The sequence below is a fragment of the Solanum pennellii genome, chromosome 10, assembly GCF_001406875.1.
Source record: "Solanum pennellii chromosome 10, SPENNV200".
NCBI lineage: Eukaryota > Viridiplantae > Streptophyta > Magnoliopsida > Solanales > Solanaceae > Solanum > Solanum pennellii.
In genome coordinates, this window is record NC_028646.1 from 76,455,506 (window position 1) to 76,474,766 (window position 19,261).

General features: G+C 31.9%; 1 pseudogene; it reads left to right on the forward strand.

Moving 5' to 3' along the window:
- The first annotated feature begins 4,560 nt into the window (after positions 1-4,560).
- Positions 4,561-5,703, forward strand: LOC107001682 (annotated as a pseudogene).
- Positions 5,704-19,261: the final 13,558 nt, after the last annotated feature.

The following is a 19,261-nucleotide window of genomic DNA, read 5'->3' on the forward strand; positions in this document are numbered from 1 at the left end:
TTTAACAGAAATCCGACCCAGTCAGGGTTACGCAGCCTGTGACGGTCCGTCACGACTGCGACGGTCCGTTCTGCATGTCCGTCACAAAGTTCAGAGAGTCAATTCTGTGGAAAGATTTGTGATGGTCCGTCGTGCCAATGACGGTCCGTCCTGCCATTCCGTCGTGAAGTTCAGAGAGTCGATCTCAGTACCCAAATTTTCAGAATCTAAGTGTCTTGGAACGAGACACCCTCGACAGACCGTCATGGGTCCGTCGTGCCCATGACGGTCTGTCGTGGGATCCGTCGACCCAGACAGTTATTACAAGAAATAAACTCTACTGCTCAAAACGACTAAACAGGTCGTTACAATATTAGAAGGTACATAGTTAATTTCAATTGGACCTAAAAAATTTTAATTTCAATTGGACCTAAAAAATTTAAACTGGGACTGTTTAAAAAGTCTAATTCACGCTATTAAAGAATATTGTACAGTATATTGATATTTCTTTCTTAAAGTACATTGGATTGATATTTCTTTCTTAATTAAAGATTTTGGATTTGAGATTTATATGAAAAATCTTTCGTATGGAGTGAGTCCCACCAGTGGAGCCACATGTCTCGCAAATCATGAATAATTGAACACTAATATAGATATCAGACATCGAACAAGAATTTTTTTTTTTAAAAAAAGAGAGAGACATTCTAATCCTAAAGAGAGTTAATGTTTGTAATGAAGTGAGTTCAAGTTTTTTAGAGATGCATTTTTTCTCATTAAGATTTAATGTCATTATAATTATAAATATGTGCACAAGGTGGATAAGAAATGTAGAATCTTTAATATGTGAGGTTACACCCATGAAAAGGAAATGTGTTTTCCTATTAATTCAAGTTGGGTAGCTTATTAAAATATTTATATTTAAAATATTTTTAATATACAAAAAAAAATTGCAGAACCTTTAGTTATATACGAAAATTTATATTTTATTTTTCAAAAAAGAGAAAGAAACGCATTATTCGTAAAAATGTAAAAATCATACATTGTTATAAAAGTAGAATACTAAATTAAATGGAAAAGGTAGAAAGAGGAAAAGGAAAACAGAAAGTATTAAGAAGAAGAAAGAAAGAGAGAGAGAAAAAGCAATCAAGGAAGAGAGCTAATTCTAGTTTTCTTTTCACATTTCGTGTGTTTTCATTATTATTTTCAAACCTCTTTATAGGCATTAAAGAGTATTAATATTACTCAAAGAGGATAGCTTTCTACAGTAAAGGTGGATCTATGGACATCCACCTATTTACAACACTCCCCCTTGAATGTTCATGTACAAAGAATGAAAGAAAATATGCATTATTATTGTAATACTCATTATTTATTGCCTCATTATAAGTTACTTGAAGAAAGTTACTTGTAAAATGATTGTAGGAACCTACTTACAAAGCTACTTGTAAGTTACTCATAAGAATCTGTTTGCGGAGCTGTTTGGAAGTTGCTTATAGGAATCTGTTTGTAATTTGCATTTAAGTATCTGCTTGCATATAAACATAATTGTTAAGTTGCCTTCTTGATTTTAAACTTATCCAGAAAATTATACAATCTTAATTAATTAAGGAAAAAATAGTGCAACGCGTATTTACTCCCCTTAATTAAAGCATCAATAAATTGTAAAGACTGTCCTACAATCTTACACTTAGCCTTTCAAATGTTGATATTGATTGTGTCTTTGTGATCAAATCACATTCATGTTGCATCGTTGAGCCTATCATAATATATTATTTTTTGTCTATTGAATATGTTGAGTTCAGCCAAAGATAATTACTTAATTTGTGACCTCGTCAGTGTAGACAAATTGCTCATTCAACTTGTTTTTAGCAATAGTCAAGTGATAGATATTTTCATGATAATATAATTAACTATCTTGTAGAATAATATGATATGACAGTGCTTCACATGAAAACAAATAGTTTTTTGAGATCATACTTCATAGAAATAAAATGATTTCCTGCAGTTTCATAACATTGACATGATTGGTTAGATAAATAAATTTATAAATCAATATTTCATTCTCTTTGATACTCTATCGATAGGAGTAATGTTATATTTGCAAGTAAATTAAAAAAATTATTATATAATGGATAATATCGCAGGATACATAAGTGTACTGATTTCACTATGATATGATACTTTCTAATTATTTTAATGAAATCAAAATTGATCTTATGTTAAACAATGGGACTATTTAATGAAGTCGTTTTAAACCTTTTAAATCCTTTAGGGATTTTCATATATTTTTTTGTCTAGCTAGACATTATAATCGCTCAGTATACGTACTCAAGTTTTTCATATATTGTTAGACCGAAAAAAGTTTCATTGCATCCACCAAAGGAGAACATATCTTCATATAATAATGTCAGGACTTTTACAAAAAATCTTTATATTCCAAAGTACAAGCCATACTTTATATTTTATGATTTTACTTATCGTAGATTAATTTATTTGTACTCTACTGACATTATATCTTAGTATATGAAATTTAAGTTCAGAATATCACTTTTCATAGTGAAACAAAATAAATTTGAATTGCGTATTTTATTGGCTAACTATTAATCTATTCACACCATTTGAAAAATTAAATTAATTAAAGATCCTATTTAGCATTTGTAATTTGAGCGCTATATTATATTAAGGATATCGTTGACGGTAGTTTGATATCGATTATAATATAATATAACTTGTCAAGCTCTCTGTATTTTTAATCATTTTCATGCATATGAACCTTTGCCAAGATTTATTAAGTGTTATGTCATGGTGTTATTTTTAAAGCACCTCCCTCATTATTATTACCATTTTGTCCATATGCTCCTCTTCTTCACCATCTTCTAGCGAGGAAAAAACCTTACATAAAATGCATCAGTGAGTAGCGGTATAAATAGATTGGTTTGATTTGATTTTTCATTAGACAAAGCTAAACAAATTGTGTCGATTTATTAAATCTAAAAACCAAATCAAATTACACAAAGTCGGTTTTTTCGATTTCTACTTTAGTTGGTTCTTTCAATTTTTTGATTTTTCATTTTCTTTTATTTTTTACAACTATACGATATTTGAAAAAGAGATCAAATATATTTTCTCTTACCCGTCTGATAAGTCAAACTTAAAAAATGTTAAATAAATAAATAAAATTTAAAAAAGGTAAAATTCACATTAGTACAATTTTTTTTTTGAAATATCCACGTTCATTATATTAAATTAATATGATTAAAGGCTACAGACAAACTGAAGACAAAATAAAGTATTTACAAAGTAAATTGTTAACATCGAATTTGAAAAACTATAACAATATAATTGTAGCTTCGGATCTTATTACAATAAAATATTTAAAAATTTTACGAGCTCAAATTTGAAATGAAATAAATAAACATTAGAAAATATAAAGTAATTAAAAATATATTAATAAAATTGATTTTAAAATAGATTATATATATATATAATGGGGTACGAAAATTCATTCAATATGTCTCAGATATTTCAAAGATGGAATGTTCTAGAGCAGGCAGCTTTGCTTTACAGTAACTACTGATATTCCTTTTAGGTGTACAAATTTCATTTTAACATAAAGCTTGACCAATCTTTCGTCTTATTAAATTTTGTCTTGAATTGGTCAATTAGTAAATCCATCACATGTCTTGGAGCTGTAACTTCATAACATCCATTATCCCTCTCCATCTGACCATATAATGATGGTTCCTTTTCTTTCTTTCCCTGCCTTCGGTTGTTGAATAATGCCTTCTGGTTGTATATATTGAAAGTATACCTTTGTTGACCATTTATATGGTCTGAAATAGGGAGGACATAAATAAACAATAAGGAGCCTTGTCATGTTTATGTCTCCTTTTTAATTGCAGCAAGAGTCGTTGTTCCGGAATGCAGTAATGTTGTTTATCTAGTAACAAAATAATTGTTAAGATTATATGACTAAAAATAGGAGAGATTTGTGAAGTGAAATAAATGTTGATTTTGGGAATCAGTATATATATATCCAGCGTTTGAAGGTTTGGAAGTAAACTAAGAAATTTTGAATTTTTTTTAAAAGAAATAGAAAAATAATAGAAAAAGAGACATGTATATAAATAAATTTATCTAATTTTAAATTCATTATCTCCTCTCCAATCGGTCTAATCCGCAATCCCTACCCCTTCACTATCTCATCGCCGCTAGACTCCTTTGTTTATGTAAGAATGCAGGTATACTTGTTAATTTCAAATAAAATACTCCCTCCGTTCTATTTTATTGGACATTTTTCGTATTTCGAGATTTAAACAAATTTATTTTTAACTGTAATTTGTTCATATATCTTTTTCATATTTTAAATTATTAATTATTGTGATTTATACTACTTCTTTTATTTAGTTTTCAAATATATAAATTTCATTTTAAAATTTTTATGTATAAATATTCTATCAACATTAAATTATTTAATTTTTGAAAAACGAAAAATATCGTATAAAATAAAATAGAGGAAAGTAATAATTATATATAACTTTGAAACGGAAGATAAAAACTAGGAATAACCGTGCAACTATCATTTTCGAAGAGTCGTATCCATAAGGTCACCGATTACTTGCAGGAACTTATCAAATACCTTTAATGTGGACATCGGAAAAATAAAATCCCTTATAACCCTACTATTCTTCACTCTCTTCCTCCCTCAGCAAACCCACGCGCCCTCTTTTCTTTTCCCTTCAGCTTCCAAGCGATTCCATCGGTAATTTCTCTCCAATTTTCCGTTTTATTTTTCGAAATTACACAGCTCATTCAAATCTTATCTGCCCAGAAATTTTGAAATTCTTCGTATTTATCCTCAGAAATCCAAGGATTTTTCATCCTATAAAGACTTCCTTCGTTACCACTGTTCAGTCACGATTTTCTGATTGAGGCATAGTTTCCGTAGTAAGAATGAAAATGTCAGAGCTCTTGCCTCTTTCTTGGCTGGTCCAAGCCAGCACTTACAAAGTTAAAATCGGTGAGGAGACCGTCATCACAACCGTCACTGATCGCGAAGCTATCGCGATCAGTAGAGTAGATTGAAAACTCCAGATCCATTTGTTGGAATCGATATTGTAAATAATGGAGATCTGTTGCTTTTTCATGTGAAAAATCGGTGCCTAAGATGCTCTTGGATGATCTAACTGATATCCCTGCTCCTCTTAAGGAATTTCTGCGAGACAAAAATATCACTTTTATAGGCCCTAGAAACAAAAGCCAGAATTGTACTGAGTCATATATATCTGGAACTGGAAGTAGCAGCGAAAAAATAGTATTGAATAGAGTTGTTGATGTTGGTTATTTGACTGGTAAGCTTTGTAAGAAGCCAGATCTGCTGAGTAGTACACTGGAAGAGTTGTTGGGTAGAGTTGGCATTGATATGAAGAAGCCTCTGGCTCAATGCGTCCTGATTGGCAATCGTCTTCGGTTCTATCGGAGGATGAGGTGAAATATGCGATGTATCAAGTTCATTCATGCTATCAAATTGCAACCAAGCTAATTACTGACGCAACTGCAAGTGAGTAATAACTTGATTTGGATATGTAGTGTTAGTTATTTATGTTTATTTCTTATTTGGATAGGTTACCCAGTATTAAGCATCTTTTGTATCTATCTATGAAAAATCAAAAATCAAGTGGTACTGTTACTTATATTGTGTTTATCGAAAGTCAATTTAATTAATTTTTAAAGGTAAATTAGATCACATTAATTCGATATTTTAAACAAAAAAATTAAATATTCTAAAACTATATGAAAGACCGTAAATTACAATTTTTTGCATATTAATATGATGAAAAAATATATCTTAAAATGTTAGTCAAAGTTTTATAGTTTGACTCTAAAATAGAAATAATGACAAACAATATCGGACGGAAGCAGTAATTCTTTTAATATTAAAAATGAAATTTATAAAAATTCTTTTAATTTTTTTTTTTGTGAGGATTACATATGTCTCATTTACATCAGTGTCTAATGTTTATTTATACACAACAAACTTTAAAATTTTTGTAAGAGAAATAGCATTGGCAGGCAAAAACTATCCAACATAAGCTTTGAATGCCATTAAAACTATAGAATCAATTCTATTTCAAATGTTATTGAAGATGGAATAATTTGTTTGAGATATATAGCACAATAAATTTCCAACATTAACTAAAGAAAAATTGTGGGACTTGTCAAGTTGATTAGCGGTACATGAAAGTTAGTAGCTTAGAATGAGAAAAAGGTAAACTAGAGGGAATGTGTTACATTCCCAATTAATGTTGGACAATCCTTGTGGAACTGTGAATGTGAATTATACTTGCTCCCCTTCTCTATCCATCTTTACTTGTCCACTATACTATTTTGGGATATCCAACATTACTTATCCAGTTTATAAAACCATTAAATAATTTATCATTTATTGTCTATCGGAATTGATATTGTAAATAATGGAGATCTGTTGCTGTTTTATGAAAAAAAGGGTGCCTAGTAATTTAACTCAAGCGCATGATAATATAATTGATCTTCCTCTTTCTCTTAAGAAGCCAAAAATGCAATGCTGAGTAGTGCACTAGAATTGTTGTTGGGTGAAAATTGGCTAAGCCTGTCATTGAGCAAGATAGTCTATGTATCTCAGATATATGTGAATCGCACTAAATACATATATTTGGAATACCAAGTAAAGAAAGTAATATTGTAAACTCATATAAAGTGAAATAATTTACCCTCAAACTAGTGAAATTTATGTCGTTTATCCTTTAACTAGTATATATACATGTATAAGGGGGGAAGTTTGGGCTAAGCCCTAGAACTACCTTATGGGGCTCTACCGAGAAGAGAGAATGGCCTTCTATACAAGAGTCCCATATGAATTGTGCTTCCTCCTTAATTTGTGTGGGCTTCTCAATTCTCATCACTGATAAGTGTTCAGACAAATCAATTCTCTACGATTGTAAATTATCTTGAATAAAACTTCAATTCACCTTCTTTCCTCAAAATAATAATAATAATAATAGAAAAAAAATAAGTCCAAGCCATCAAGAACTTGTAGACTATATATTCTACACACTCTCTATTCCAACTTATATTGACTTATTTAATTTCCTTTGTATTAGCTCAAAAAAAATTATACATTTTTATATTTATTAACAATTTAACTTTAAAATCTCTATTTACACCTGATAAAATGATTTATGTCACACAAATATCTATGACTTATTTTAGACCACAAATTTCAAAAATATTTCTTTCTTTCCTGAAATAAATATCAAGTCAAACAAACTCATATGAATTGAGACGGTGAGAGAATTATATATATATATATATATATATATATGGATTTGTTTGGGGACATTACAATATATATTACTCTCTCCGTCCGGTATTGTTTGTCATAGTTTCTATTTTTAAAGTCAAACTATAAAAACTTTGACTAACATTTTAAGATACATTTTTTCATCTGTAAATATAAACTGATTTATGCATCATGGTTCATGACAATTAGGTATTAGCAACATTCAAAAGGAAAGTTGTGAATTTGTGATCGTCTGGTCAGGTGATAAGTAATCCTTCATTATTAATAAAAAAGTAAAAAGGAGCAGATTAAAGCAGATAAGGCAAGCCTTGACCTGCTACAATGACTTGTCTTGCATAATTTAAGATGATTATATGAATTTTATATAGAGATAAGTGTTAAAAATACATCTAAATTACACTTTTTTTTTGAGTTTATACCTAAACCATTGAAAGCTTGAGTTTCATACCTAAACTATCACTTTTTAGTTTGAGAAACACACATCTCTCTTTTATACCACTCTCATCATGGTAATGTGTAATACACTCTCTCTCTCTTTTATTTTAAAGAATTTCCACATCACACTCCACATGGACAAAATATTGAACCTGACAAAAATTAAATAAATTATTAGTATTAGTTAAAATTAAAATTAAAAAACCATTATAAAAAAATAATATTTTCTTTATAAAATAAAAAGTAAAATATTTTTATCACCCCACACCATTTTTTACAGTTTTTAACTTTGTTTAAATTTCTTTTATAAAAGTATTTCATTTTTTACTTCATCTCCTCCCCCTCATCAAATATTACTTTAGATATTATTTTATTTTCTTAAAAATATATTTCTACCCATCCCACTTAATCCTTCCCGTTCAATTTTTTCCCCCAGTGTTTAGATATACATATCGAAAATATTTTTTACTTGCCGCCACAAGATTTTTTATATTTTTTAGTTGTTTATGTTATATTCGGTACACTAGTAGAATTTTTTTTCTAAAAATATATGTACGTGCATATCTAACACAAAATAAGAAAAACATAAAAAATAAAAATTAGGAGCGAAAAATTAAATAGGAAGGGGTAAATTCTTTTAATAAAATAATATCAATTTCTATCAGGGAGAGGGGGAGGGGGGAGGATGAAATATGAAATTTTAAAAAATATTTTATAAATGATTTTTTTTTAAAAAAAAGGATGGGTTGTCGCGCGCGCGCGTGTACGTGGAGGAGGTGGTGGATTGAGATAAGAAAAATAATTTAATTTTTTAAATGTATAGTGATCTTTAATTTTTAATTGATATTAATTTTTTATTATTAATTTTTATCTAGATAAAATATTTTATCTATGTGGAATTTATGTGTCAGTTTTTTCATATAAAGGAGAGAGTGCACTACACACACCACTGAGGTGTGTTTCTCAAACTAAAAATTGATAGTTTAGGTATGAAACTCACACTTTCAATAGTTTAGATATTAAACTAAAAAAAAATGAATAGTTTAGGTGTGTTTTTGACACTTTATCTCTTTTATAAACTTTAAAAATTCTCCTTTTTTTTTTATTACATATGATTACAACATATTGAATTATGTGATACAAGTATGAAACAAAGTGAAGACTAGTGAAGCTTTTGTTTTAAGCCTCGAAAACCTTTGGGGCCCTAAAATTTTTGTAATATTGATTTATCAATTTATTTTTACTTTAAATAAAAATACTGAAAGTTACATGGAAGGAAAAGTGCAAAATCTTTATAAAAATAAATACAAAAAAGATTGTTTCAATGGTAAAAACATTTAGACCTTAAATTAAACAAATCAAATATTCATATAATTAGATAAATTTATTATGCAAAAATATCCAAGGTAGTAATTACATACACTTACTAACTTCAAATAACCTTAATATATAATATTATAGTTGTGAGATTCTCGTTATTAACTTAAAATTTTATATATATATATATATATGAATTGATAATAAATCCGTATTATAATTTTTGTGCAACGTAATGCGTTGGAACAACATCAGATTCATCAAAAGACTTCTATGATCCTAGCCAGAATCAAAGGTTTTTGTGGGATGAACCAATGAATCAGATGTTGTTCCTACGCATGTCATTGCATAAAAGGAAATGGTGACAATTATTTTTAGAAGAAAATTAACTTTAGGAATGCTGCCAATTAAATAGGTACTGTTGAACCCAACTACCCTTGTATCATTTGATTCTTGTATTTCATTTTATTTTATTTTATTTTTGGATTTTGAGTGTGTCATTAATTTTTTTTACTATTTATTTTTGGTTGAGCAAGTCCAATTATATACAAACATGTTACCGACCACATCAAGCAATCCAATCCTTTCACATAATGCAAAACCTTTATAAATATTGACACATCACATTTGTTTCCAATTATTTTCCCTCAATTCCAATTTCGTACATTTTACGTACATTTCATTACTTATGTTTATTTAATCTATCATCATTAACTTTACATTTAACACACACCTTTTGCTCTTCAAATAGAATTCTTGAAACAATTCTAAAATTATTTTTATATAATTAATATACATCACTGATTTGAGTTTGTATATCAACGGAAATAATTAAGCTATCTATATCATACACTGTTAGAATGTGGGATAATCCATATAATTATTTCAAAAAGAACACGTGATTTCAAATAATTTCATCTCCTCATAAGATTATCACGACAGAAAATATTTTACATATACTATTAAATTAACCATATGTGGATTTGTTTCTAACTGGAAGAATCAAAAGAGTACTCCTTCGTAATGGGACCTCTTGACACCAACCGGTAGTTTGTACGATCACTAAAACAAAAATAATTTTTAGCAATAATAAATATAGGCATTAATAAAGAGTGTTAAATCTTTACCGGCATTAGTTTAGTGGCATTAGAACTAAATTTAGTGACATTATACGAGAGTGCTAATTGCCGCTAAAAATACATATTTAGCGATAATTAATAAGTTATTGTCGTTAAGTAATTGCCGCTAATAGTCATTTTTTATGAAGTGGATGTAATAGTTATGATTTTATTTTTTAAATATAAAATACAAAATTAATACATAACAAATCGTGATATTTAGTAATATAAATTATTAAAATATAAGTACTATGGTTAAAAATAAAATAATTTACACCAAATTAAACAGTGAATAAAACATAATCTCAACGCGATTAATCTGCTTATTACCAATTCCAATATAACCAACACATTTTTTTAATACCCTCTACCAAATGGCTTCATAACAAAATAGAATACTCCTTTTGTTTAAAAAAAGATGACCTAGTTTGACTTGGAACGAAGTTTAAGAAAAGAAAGAAGATTTTTTAATCTTGTGATCCTAAATTAAAGTTATGTCAAATGTATCAAAATGTCCTTTAATCTTGTGGTCTTAAACATGTCACGTAGAATGTTAAAGTTAAAGTGTTACCAAAAAAGGAAAGAGGTCATTCTTTTTTAAACAGATTAAAAAGAAAATAGGGTCATTCTTTTTTAAACGGAGGGAGTATTAATTAGTCTTTTTATCACTACAATAAAATTAACATTTAGCCGCATTAAATATTGACATTAATAAAGAGTGCTAAAATCTTTACCGGCATTAGTTAAGTACCATTAGAACCAATGTCGCTAAAGGCTTTAGGGACGTATACAGAGAGTGTCAATTGCCGCTCAAAAATACATATTTAATGATAATTAAGAATTAATTACCGCTAATGATCATTTTTATCGCAGTGTATTAAGGTAAACTGTCAACTTCTATAAGAAATATTTTAGTTAAACTGATGTAACTATTTGAAACAAATTAAGTAAAAAGTTTCTCCATTTCAAAATAATTATTACTTTGGTAAAAAGAAATTGTCCCACTAAATTTTACTTTAGAAATTAAAGATAAAAATTAGTATATTTTTTGTTGTGAACAAAAGGAGTCAAGTTGCTGACTTGGATGACATGGGGGCTGCCACGGAGAGTAATCACACGGATATGCCGCGTAAGAGCTCTAGAAGAGTAATTCCTCCTAAAAGACTTGGTGATTACGTTTGGAAGAGTGGGAGGTCACGTGACAAAGGACAGAGTTTGCTGCAACAAAATGTATAAACAGAACAAGTACTGGGCATAATGGGGTAAGCAAAATTATGATGGATCTTTCTGTTATCTCATCTCTATTTCTCTAGTTTCTCATCCTGTTTCTTTTGTCTATCTATCACTAGTATTACTTCTAGTATTCCAAATTGCCTTACATATAGTTTATCAAGTATTGTTGTTGTTTACAGAAGTTGTAGTTGGTTCAGTTTATCAATACAAGGGTGTCTTTGAGAACTATTGTTATTATTCATTAGTAATCTCTTTGTTACATTGGTGCTTTCATCCAGAGGTCTTTTATGGAGGACCAACAACTCAAGGCTCTAATTGCAGAATCAATGAAAGAAGTAAAGGTTCATTTGCCAAGGATCTCACTGACATGCGAGGCTTCTTCTAAGAGATGGTGGGAAAAATAGTTCCGATGGGTGCTCCTCAACGAGATCCGTGCATGGATGCTCCGGCATCGACCCTTCGTCATAAACCAGCTTCAGTTGAGTTGGATCGTTTTGGTGGTGAAAATCCAGAAGCATGGCTATCTCAGGCCGAGCGTTACTTTGATTTCTATGGCATCGCTGCGGCTCACAGATTGACCTTAGCGTTTTTTTACCTTGATGGAGAAGCCTTGGATTGGTACCGATGGTTGTTTCGTAACAAACAACTAGTCGGATGGGATCATTTCGTTGAGAAAGTGAAGATTCGTTTTCAACCAAAAGGGCTTGAGTCAGCAGAGGGAAGATTGGCGAAACTCCGTCAGACAACCACGGTATCGGAGTTCCAGGGACGTTTTGAGGCTATGGCAAACCAGACCAATGATATCTCGGAAGGGCTGATGGTTCGTCTGTTCATCTCTGGGCTAAGAGAGGATATTAAGGGTTCAGTACTTGCTCATGGACCTAAAAGTTTTGAAGAAGCTCTTGATTTGGCTCATATACATGAGAAGAGGATTCAGGCAGAAAAGGGACAGGTACGACCCGCCTTTGCTAATAGAATTCCACCCTTGCTTCCAAATCCTAGCACCAAAACATTTCACGATCCATCTTCTAAATCAATTGTTCCTGCTTCATTATCGACCCCAACTTGGAATAGGCCACCACTCAGGCGTTTAACACACGCTGAGATCCAAAGTCGTCGAGAGCGTGGTCTTTGTTATTACTGTGAGGAGAAGTATACTGTAGGCCATAAATGTAAAACCCCACCCCATCTTCTACTCCTTACAGATGGGACAGATATGGAGCCTCTGTTGCCAGACCCTTTTGTTACAGATGATATTTTGGCTGAGGATTTGCAGTGCATAGAGTTACAGGAACACTCCGCTATTTCCTACAATGCACTAGCCGGAGGGAGTTCACCTTCTACACTACGATTTACGGGGCAAGTGAATGGGACTTTGATTCAGATCTTGGTGGATGGAGGAAGTACCCATAATTTCATTTAGGAACGAGTTGCACGCTTTCTGCAATTGTCCATTGAAACCATCTCTAGCTTTCCTGTGGTTATGGGGAGTGGCCAGCGCCTCCGTTGTGACGGAGTGGCCAGAGGCGTCACGTTGTTAATTCAGGGAACTACGCTCATTGAAGACTTGTATATTTTGTCACTCCATGGCGCCGACCTTGTTCTCAGGGTTTCTTGGTTAGCAAAACTAGGTCCAGTACTCACTAACTATGCGACGATAACTTTGGAATTCAATTTAGGAGGAAACCAAGTAGTATGGCAAGGTGTATCTCCGACTAATGTGCAACCCGTACAACTCCATAGCTTAATACGAATGGCAGCTACGGAAGCCATTGCATCCTGTTTTTGTTTGGAGATAGTTACTGGATATAACTCTGTTACAGAGCAGCCTACTGTGGAACTAGAAACCTTGTTAGAACTATATGCTGATGTATTTCAAAAGCCATCGGGATTTCCACCTTCTCGTATCCAGGATCATGCTATACATCTCAACTCTGGGGCACAACCGGTGAATGTTAAACCTTATAGGTATCCTTATTTCCAGAAACAGGTCATGGAGCAAATGGTTTCAGAGATGCTTAAAGAAGGGGTAATACGGGCTAGTACCAGCCCATTCTCATCGCCGGTATTGTTGGTTAGAAAGAAAGACGGCACGTGGCGTTTTTGTGTTGACTATCGAGCACTCAATGCAATCACAGTAAAAGATCGGTTCCCAATCACAACTATTGATGAATTATTTGACGAATTGCATGGGGCTCACTATTTTTCTAAGCTTGATTTACTCGCAGGTTACCACCAGATTCGTGTGACGCCTGAGGATGTGTCTAAAACGGCCTTTCGAACTCATGATGGTCACTATGAGTTCTTAGTAATGCCATTTGTATTAACTAATGCTCCTTCAACTTTCCAGGCAACAATGAATGATATTTTCAGGCCACACTTGCGTCATTTTGTTCTCGTATTTTTTGATGATATTTTGGTCTACAGCCCTTCTTGGAACACGCATTTAGAGCATCTAGAGATTGTCTTACAATTGTTGCGACAACATCAATTAGTGGCTAAGCGCTCTAAGTGTTTGTTTGGGCAGTCATCAGTTGATTACTTGGGTCACATTATTTCAGCTCAAGGCTTGGCAGTGAATCCAGATAAAATTGAGGTGATACAACAATGGCACCCTCCTAAAACGGTAAAAGAGGTGCGCAGTTTCCTTGGACTCGCTGGGTATTATCGACGTTTTATTCACCACTTTGCAGCTATAGCTAGGCCGTTGTATAACTTGTTGCGGCGAGACTGCTACCAGTGGACAGAGGCAGAGCAGCAGGCCTTTGACACTCTTAAGGCCAAACTGGTTTCTACTCCTATCTTATGTCTGCCTGACTTTGGCCAAGAATTTCAGGTTGAGACTGATGCGTCAGGGAAAGGCATTGGTGCTATACTTTCTCAAAAGGGTCATCCAATCGCATACTTCAGTCAACAATTAAGTGCCGGAATGCAAAAGGTGTCCACTTACCATAGAGAAATGTTTGCAATAACTCAAGCTGTGAGTAAATGGAGGCAATACTTATTGGGGCGAAAGTTCACTATTATTACTGATCAACAATCATTGAGGAGCCTCACGAATCAGACTATTCAAACTCCTGAGCAACAAAAATGCCTCACCAAGTTAGTGGGGTTTGATTTCCACATAGTCTATAGGCCTGGGAAACAAAATGCTGCTGCAGATGCACTTTCTCGTAACTTTGAGGCAGCCTATATGAGCATCTCTATTACGTCACTGGAACTGGAACAAGAGCTGAGACAACTAAATGCTAACCACTATGAGTTAATAGCAATACAACAAGCGAAACAAAAATCGGATGAGGACTTTGTTGATTACAAGTTTAAGTAGGGGATATTATTTTACAAAGGTCGGATAGTAATTCCTACTGATTCACCTTTGCGCCATAAGTTAATGTTTGAGTTTCATGCCACTTCAATTGGAGGTCATGCTGGGGTTGCTCGGACTTACCATCGATTGGCCTCCAACTTCTTTTGGAAGCATATGCGCAAGGATGTCCAGTCTTTTGTTGCAACTTGTCACATTTGCCAACAGATGAAAGACTCTTACTTGCACCCGGCAGGTTTACTTCAGCCCTTGCCAATACCGGACCAAGTCTTTGAGGATATTGCCATGGATTTTATCACTTGCCTTCCAAGCTCCGAAGGCAAGACTACTATTATGACTGTGGTGGATCGTCTCACCAAATATGGGCATTTTATACCCTTACCATCCACCTTCTCTACTTATACGGTGGCTAAAGCATTTGTGATTTGGGTTATCAGGTTACACGGAACCCCTCAAACTATTGTAACAGATCGAGATCCTCGCTTTCTTCACTCTTTTTGGCAGGAGATTCATCGTTTACAGGGGTCCACGTTGGCTATGAGTACAACTTATCACCCTCAGACGGATGGCCAATCTGAGGCACTCAATAAATGTGTTGAGCAGTACCTTAGATGTTATGTTGCTGATGTTACTGCTACTTGGGTTTCCATGTTGCCTTGGGCTGAGTTCTGGTACAATACTTCGTACCAAACTTCTGCAGGAATGACCCCTTTTCAAGCATTGTATGGTCGTGAGCCTCCTACTGTTGCACGATATATATTGGGAAGTACATCCAGTGAGTTAGTAGAGTCATTTTTGCTGCAAAGGGACAAAGTGTTACAATTACTCAAGCATAATTTGGCAAATGCTCAAAATCGCATGAAGGCTTTCGCCGATAAATCTCGCACTGAGATTACATATGAGGTAGGGGACTGGGTCTTTGTGAAGCTTAAACCTTACAAGCAGTCTACTCTGCGTTTGCAACGCGATCATAAGTTGGGGCGGCGCTACTTTGGTCCTTACAAAATTCTGAAACGTGTAGGTGTTGTGGCTTACAAATTGGATCTTCCTGAGGCTGCTAAAATTCATTCTGTATCCCATGTTTCTGCCTTGAAATGATGTGTTGGTGAACCAGTTCAACAAGTCACTCCATTGCAGCTCACAGACACAACATCCTTAGCAGATCAACCTAACCCCAACCTTGAGGACAAGGTTGTTTTTCAGGGAGGGAGTATTGTTGTGAACAAAAGGAGTCAAGTTGCTGACCTGGATGACATGGGGGCTGCCACGGAGAGTAATCACACGGATATGCCACGTAAGAGCTCTAGAAGAGTAATTCCTCCTAAAAGACTTGGTGATTACGTTTGAGAGAGTGGGAGGTCACGTGACAAAGGACAGAGTTTGCTGCAACAAAATGTATAAACAGAACAAGTACTGGGCATAATGGGGTAAGCAAAATTATGATGGATCTTTCTGTTATCTCATCTCTATTTCTCTAGTTTCTCATCCTATTTCTTTTGTCTATCTATCACTAGTATTACTTCTAGTATTCCAAATTGCCTTACATATAGTTTATCAAGTATTGTTGTTGTTTACAGAAGTTGTAGTTGGTTCAGTTTATCAATACAAGGGTGTCTTTGAGAACTATTGTTATTATTCATTAGTAATCTCTTTGTTACATTTTTCCAATTATATTTCATCTTTTTAGTAGTACTCATTATTCAAGAGACATTTATAATATAAAAATAAATTAATAAACTGCATATTATATTAATAAAAGTTTTAATTAACATACTTATTAAAATAATATAATTTATTTAAGACTGATGGAGCACATATCTTATCTTCTTCATAGAAAAGTGTTGTTGTGAGAGAGACCCAATAATTATGGCCAATCACTAAGAAATAAAGGATGTCCTTAACGCAGTGACAATCCATTGAGATGTAGACAAGAATCAATAATTCATCAAATTCAAAAGTTGATTAAAGAAGCCAAATTTACTTTTTCAAATTTATCTTTTTTATAATCAATAATTTAAACGAATTTCTAAAGAGCTTTTGGATATTTTTTTAAAGGTCAACACTGTTGTCTAACAAGGGGAAACATGTTAAATTTGAATTTTTGTTTATAGGATAATCAGGATCAAAGTTCAAGTTTATCTATTTGTAAGGCTATATTCGTGTTAATCATTTAATCCGTTTAATGCAGCTCATTTAAAAATTGAAATAACATGTCATCTAATCTGTAAATAAAAAATGTCATGATAAGATATATTTTTTTGTTATCAAACAAAAATATTGTTTTGATTAAATGCATAAGAAAATTTAATAAGAGTTTGGACAAATTGAGTTATAGTTATTGAATCACTTATTTATAGACTTTTAGTTCATCTGAAACTCATCCATTTATTAATTGACGTTAGCGAAAATATATTTTTCTAGTTGAGGCAGTAATTAGCCGTTTTAGGGTGTTTAATTAGATATCTTTAGTCAGAAAGTTACATTATATATGTATTTAAAGGTGGATAGTACTCTTGATAAAAGTTATACCTTAGACGCAGCGATAATGTGTATCCATTTGAACGAAGGAGTTTTAAGTTCTCAAAATCCTAAATAGCATGATATCTTTTTATTTTATTTTATCAATCACACACCATTATTCTTGAACACCTTTATTAAAATTTCTTATTCCAAACGCTATTTATAAATGGTAAGGATTCTTTTTGGATTAAAAACAGTGGGATGATAATATTATAAAACAGTGGTTAGTTCATATGACAGTTAAATTTAAGAGGATAACTATTACCCCTCCGTCTCAATTTATCTACCACTTTTTAGATTTCAAGATTCAAACAAGTTTATCTTTAATCGTAAATTTCATACGTTCTAAAAATTGTCAACTATTGTGACTTATAGTACTCTTTACATAGTTTCTAACTATATAAATTTCATTTCAAAAAAAATTGAAGATTCCATACGTAAATTGCTAATCAAACTTAAATTGTCTGACTCTCAGAAAATGAAAAATTTCGCATAAATTGAGACAAAGAAAATAGTAGATTATGAGATTAGTGATTACATTAAAAAAAATCACTTTCTTATTATTTGTACCCACTAAAATAATACTACACTTCAATATTACAAAAATATGCATACTCCGTTCACTCAATTCATTCTAATCTACTCAAATTCAACTCAATTCGTCTATTTAACACCCGAATTAATAACCTAACATAATTTACCTAAAAGAAAAAGAAGAGAAGAATAACAGTATCAATGCCTATGCTGTCCTGAATGTTAAAACTGAGGTCTGAGGATCTCTATCACTATACACCCAAAAAAAACCTCCTACATAAACCAATGACATCTCAACACTATATTTTTTTATTCTCTCTAACTTCTTTATTTCAGTTTAAATGGTCGTGTTTAATTGACATAAAAAATAAATAAATTAATAATTAAACTATTTATAAATAATATAAAAAAATATGATTCTTTACATAGTGTATAAATAATATAAAAAAAAATTGTCCAAAAAGAAATAGTAACACCATTCTAAGAATACTTAAGGTGAGTTGGCAAATATTTTGTTCTTTATTTCTTAACTGTCATGCCTAATGAAATACCAACATACATATATATTACTCCCTCCGTCCGAAAATATTTGATATGCTTCGCTTATCGAAAGTCAATTTAATTAATTTTCAAAGGTAAATTAGATCATATTAATTCAATATTTTAAATAAAAAAATTAAGTATTCTAAAACTATATGAAAAGTACTATAAATTACAATTTTTTGCATATTAAAATGATAAAAAAAATATCTTAAAATGTTAATCAAAAGTTTTATAGTTTGATTCTAAAAATAGATATCATTACAAATAATACCGGACGGAGAAAGTATTACTGTGATGAAAATATAAGAAACAAAATGCTAGCAAACTGCACATGCATTTCTTTTAAGGTCGTTCACTATGTACTTTTTGATTCCTATTAACACACTTTTCAATTTATTGTGAAAAAGCAAAGAATCCTTTTATCTATGAACAATTCTTCAATATCTTGTTTATTCGCAATATAATTTTTTTTGAGTGCTGATAACGAGTCACTGGTATATAATATATTCATACCTAACGAGTTTATATAAAATGGTAACGAAACATATAGTTTGTATAAATCTTTTCGTTTTCATTCTTTTGTAGAGCTATTTACTTGATCACAAACATTTCTAGAACTCTTAATTCTACAAGAGGGGCAAATAGTTAATTTTTTGTTTTCTCTAAGCTAGCGTTGGCCAATAGATTTCCAAATATTTTTGGCAAATATTATTTGGGTGAAATTTCAACATGTGTCTGGCCATAGTATTTGGAAAACATTTCACTTTTTTAGAAAAAAAAAAGATTTACGCCCATAAGTTTTAGAAACTATCAAAACTAGCAATAAGTTCGTATTACAAGTCAAATGGATCTTCGTTGCAATAAATAACAAGTAGTGTCCATGACACTGAAACAATATGAGTCCGGAGCCTAAAGGGT